We start from the raw sequence: 5,748 nt of genomic DNA on the forward strand, positions 1-5,748 counted from the left end.
TAGTCAAGCTGTCGAACTCACAGAATGAAACTGAACGCTATGCAATTTTTCAGCAAGACCGTATACTCGTAGCATCGTCAGTCCACCGCTCATGGCAAAGGCACTGAAATTGACAAGAAGAGCGGGGTAGTAGTTGCGCTGAGGATAGCACGCTTTTCTGTACCTCTCTTCGTTTTAACTTTCTGAGCGTGTTTTTAATCCAAACATATCATATCTATATGTTTTTGGAATCAGGAACCGACAAGGAATAAGATGAAAGTGTTTTTAAATTGATTTCGAAAATTAATTTTGATCATAATTTTTGTAATTTTAATTTTCAGAGCTTGTTTTTAATCCAAATATAACATATTTATATGTTTTTTGAATCAGAAAATGATGAAGAATCAGATGAACGTAAATTTGAATCGTTTTATAAAAAAAAATAGGCCTATTTTTTTTTTACAATTTTCAGATTTTTAATGACCAAAGTCATTAATTAATTTTTAAGCCACAAAGCTGAAATGCAATACCGAAGTCCGGGCTGTAAAAGTTGTTTCAATTTGTTTCCATTTAAAACGTCCGCTACTGGCACCTCAGTCGGACCATACATAACACTCTGAGAAGTAACCAAAGTGTTTTCTTTTAAAGTAATTTGTAACTCTCCGCTCCGCACGCCAACCAAAACAATTCCTAGGAGACGCCTACATCGTTCGGCAAAAAAAACCACCAAAAAACTGTCCCGAGCCAGGACTGAACTAGAAAGGGTTTCCATGACCACGGACGTAGCTTTGTGCCGAGGCTGATCACGTGGTCAGGTTGACCAATGGCAACGCGACCCTTTTACGGCCTCTCTATTGTCCAATGTGTGTACTCTATGACCCCTTGAAAACTTCAGCGATTGGTGTGAAGTGTACTCTTTAGAGAGGATGAGTTCAGCGGTTAATTGCTTTTAACATACTTACCTGAACAGGTTATAGGCCATTATCTCGAGATGCCTTGCTTTCGGCAACAGTTCTTTGAATCCCTCCCTCCCTCTCTCCATCTTCTCTCTACCAGTCTGTTTCTCTCTTTGTTTCTCTTTCTTTTTCACACTTTTCAACCATTAACTATTCATATTCATTTGCATAATGTAGAGCAGTCCCTAATTGGGCGACAGTTGGCTGTTAAAAGGAAAACACATAAAACAAACCAAAAAAGAACACTTTTGTAAGCTTACTACATTACTTTTGAAAAAAAACATCATTGGGTTCATTTCGCGTCATTTTGCTTTCGTCAACAGGAAAGTTTTTGTAATGCCTCTCTCCACCTCCCCATATGCTCCCCTCCCCCATTTCTGTCTCTGTTTTTTACATTTAGTCAAGTTTTGACTAAATGTTTTAACGTAGAGGGGGAATCGAGACGAGGGTCGTGGTGTATGTGCGTGCGTGCGTGTGTGTGTGTGTGTGTGTGTGTGTGTGTCTGTGTGTGTGTGTAGAGCGATTCAGACTAAACTACTGGACCGATCTTTATGAAATTTGACATGAGAGTTCCTGGGTAGGAAATCCCCAGATTTTTTTTTCCATTTTTTTGATAAATGTCTTTTATGACGTCATATCCGGCTTTTCGTGAAAGTTGAGGCGGCACTGTCACGCTCTCATTTTTCAACCAAATTGGTTGAAATTTTGGTCAAGTAATCTTTGACAAAGCCCGGACTTCGGTATTGCATTTCAGCTTGGTGGCTTAAAAATTAATCAATGACCTTGGTCATTAAAAATCGGAAAATTGTAAAAAAAAAAAAAAAATGTATAAAACGATCCACATTTACGTTCATCTTATTCTCCATCACTTTCTGATTCCAAAAACATATAAATATGTTATATTTGGATTAAAAACAAGCTCTGAAAATTAAATATATAAAAATTATTATCAAAATTAAGTTGTCCAAATCAATGTAAAAACACTTTCACCTTATTCCTTGTCGGTTCCTGATTCCAAAAACATATAGATATGATATGTTTGGATTAAAAACACGCTCAGAAAGTTAAAACAAAGAGAGGTACAGAAAAGCGTGCTATCCTTCTTAGCGCAACTACTACCCCGCTCTTCTTGTCAATTTCACTGCCTTTGCCATGAGCGGTGGACTGACGATGCTACGAGTATACGGTCTTGCTGAAAAATGGCATTGCGTTCAGTTTCATTCTGTGAGTTCGACAGCTACTTGACTAAATGTTGTATTTTCGCCTTACGCGACTTGTTTACATTTAGTCAAGTTTTGACTAAATGTTTTAACGTAGAGGGGGGAATCGAGACGAGGGTCGTGGTGTGTGTGTGTGTGTGTGTGTGTGTCTGTGTGTGTCTGTGTCTGTATGTGCGTGTGTGTGTGTAGAGCGATTCAGACCAAACTACTGGACCGATCTTTATGAAATTTGACATGAGAGTTCCTGGGTAGGAAATCCCTGGACATTTTGTTCATTTTTTTAATAAATGTCTTTGATGACGTCATATCCGGCTTTTCGTGAAAGTTGAGGCGGCACTGTCACGCCCTCAGTTTTGGTTGAAATTTTGGTCAAGTAATGTTCGACAAAGCCCGGACTTCGGTATTGCATTTCAGCTTGGTGGCTAAAAAATTAATTAATGACTTTGGTCATTAAAAATCTGAAAATTGTAAACAAAATATTTTTTTTATAAAACGATCTAAATTTACGTTCATCTTATTCTCCATCATGTTCTGATTCCAAAAACATATAAATATGTTATATTCGGATTAAAAACAAGCTCTGAAAATTAAATATATAAAATTTATTATCAAAATTAAATTTTCGAAATCAATTTAAAAACACTTTCATCGTATTCCTTGTCGGTTCCTGATTCCAAAAACATATAGATATGATATGTTTGGATTAAAAACACGCTCAGAAAGTTAAAACGAAGAGAGGTACAGAAAAGCGTGCTATCCTTCTCAGCGCAACTACTACCCCGCTCTTCTTGTCAATTTCACTGCCTTTGCCGTGAGCGGTGGACTGACGATGCTACGAGTATACGGTCTTGCTGCGTTGCATTGCGTTCAGTTTCATTCTGTGAGTTCGACAGCTACTTGACTAAATATTGTATTTTCGCCTTACGCGACTTGTTTTTCTTCTCGTGTCCCTTTGCTTGTTTGTAAGTTAGTTTGTTGATTTTCTGTTTGTTTTAATTACTGTTGATGAATTGTACGCTCTTAATATATATTTTACGCGCAAAGTAAACATTTATTGCCGGCGTAAAATTGAAAATATTGATTACGCCTTCCTAGGCAAACCTGAGGTGGTGATCCGAATCATTGATACGTATTGGAAGGACTTCATTTACAAATAAAGAAATAAATAAGCCGTTTTAGTGATTTTTCCCCGGCGACATCCACCTTTCGAAGCCCAAGAGACATTCGCAGTGATGTAATTTGGAAACATCTGAAATAACTAACTGTAAAATGCTCCGTTACCGTTGCCGATTATTTCTTTTCATACAAACAGGATTTCACCTTCTGGCGATAATCTCTTTTGCGTTTGATTCTTGATTCTTTAAATTAATTTGTTCAGTGCTATTTAGTTGTAATCCATTACCCAAGCAGATGAAACCCGTGTGAATAACTGAACACTTAGACACTGATGTTCAGATGGTACGTGTGAGGTTACATAATTACAATAACCAAAATTGCAACCCAACTGTCCAGTGAAGTGCTTTTCCAAGTTGCATGTGAGTGTGTGATTGTGTCTGTTCTAAGCGCTTCTAAGAAATTGTAAAAGTTTATGCGTAAGCATTTGCGATTTTCCGGTCTTGTACTTTTTCGTCAGTTTTCAGCAAACTCAGTTATATCATGTCACATTAGTGTGTGTTTCTCTTTTCTTTTATTTTTTCGTGTGTGTGTGTGTGTGTGTGTGTGTGTGTGTGTGTGTGTGTGTGTGTGTGTGTGTGTGTGTGTGTGTGTGTAGTTAGTTGTGTTTTTTTTCAAAGATTTGTTTTTAGCCAAGTTGATAGAGCGCTTGGGCGACTTACTTAAAAAACAAAAACAAAACTTCCCTTTTTTTTCCAACTAAGATCCTTTATACTCGTTTTAGGAATGGGTATGCTAAGTACATTTTTCTTGGCGAATTGTTGTGTTAGCTAAGCAACATTACGTGAATCGTTAAAACATGTGGGTTTTGTTTTTTAAAGTATTCCCCGCTTAACGAATTAAGATTTCTATGCAAAACAACGTGTGTTAACCCCATGTACAAAAACAGTACTTGTAGTACATGCTTGAAAGTGCAGAGTGCTGTTGCGTCCAAAGAATTGAGTATTTCAGTAAATATGTCGACTGGTGATAAACACACATACAAACACGCGCACGCATTAACAAATCATAGAGAAACAAGCAAACAATTCGCAGAACAAACGTATATTAATGTGTGTGCATGCGTGAACGCGTGCATTCGTTTGCTTGACTAACTGACAATGTCAATCACGCTTTTAGAAGAGAACCGCTGATTTCAACGTGGTATGGCTTTTACGCGGTCTTATGAGCCTTCTGTAAGACGAGCAGCGTTCGGCCTGTAACAAAACAGACCATCCAATAAACACCAGCGAAGATTTCATTGACGCGGCGGTCAAGTGTTTTGAGTGGAGTGGGCGGAGCGTTGGGTTTATCACATGACCATTTGGGCCAATGGATGAATGTATTTAGTATGTGCGCTACTTTACTGGCGGACCACGAAGCTCGAAGAAGGTGTCAACTTGATTTCTTCATGCAATAAATCGTTGGCAGAAAAAAATGTTGCCCTTGGTGGAACGGGAGCCGCTCAGAAGAGGCGTGATAGAACTTGTGCGCGGTTCATGCATACACAACAATCATTTTTCTTTCAAGGTTTTATTTAACACTATGTGTTCGTAAAAACCGTTGCTCAACAACAAAAATAAATTAATTAATATTTTTCATCCTATACATGCCGCTACAGAAGCACACAGGGAGAGGTAGACGCGGCGAGTCGTGTCGTCTGTGAGGTAACGATCGTGTCAAATCATAGTATCTGTTAACGACGCGCCGAACCAAGGTCAGGGGGTGGAGACAGGGGTAAAGAAGGAAAAATATGTGTATTCAGATTCATTCTTCTTTCAGTTGATCAGCTTACTTGACTTCTATTTCCCGAAAGTTTTTTTTGTTTTGTGCGCAAAATTATCGCTTGTTGTCGTTGTGGTATAGGTGGTTGTCGATATTTTTTCTTCTCAACATCACTGGCTTGATTTGTTTAATGATATATGTAGCAGGCAGCACACGTCTGTTTCAGAAATCGTTTGAACGTCTGAATTCTGTTATGATACAACAATATAGATGATATACAACTTTTACATGAGAGAAGAAAGTCAAACATTATCTACCTAGAACATGTTGTCTTGTTAAGTTAGCATGCGTATTTTGTGTTCTATGCTATTCCTACTCATGCAGATGTCGAGTGCATTTGAGGTAGAAAAATAACAACAACCGGCAGTTTTGTCGCGACATTTCTCGCAATAATGTTTTGGTAAAGTTTACTTCCTCGTCCGGATTTTCATATGTAATTTTCCATGATGTTCGACCTGCAGCCGACTGCGAATTACTCTTAAATGTTTTGAAAGTTGCAACGCAAGTAAGCGTTTCTATCTTTCCATGAACTTTTGTTGTTGTAGTATATCATTATGACATATCTGGGCCCCGGCCGAGATTCGAACCCGCGACCCTAGGATCACAAGTCCACAACCTGAGCTACCCGGTGTAGGATCCGGTCCGGTCCCCCCTCT

This window comes from Littorina saxatilis, linkage group LG3 (assembly GCF_037325665.1).
Source record: "Littorina saxatilis isolate snail1 linkage group LG3, US_GU_Lsax_2.0, whole genome shotgun sequence".
NCBI classification, from domain to species: Eukaryota; Metazoa; Mollusca; class Gastropoda; order Littorinimorpha; family Littorinidae; genus Littorina; species Littorina saxatilis.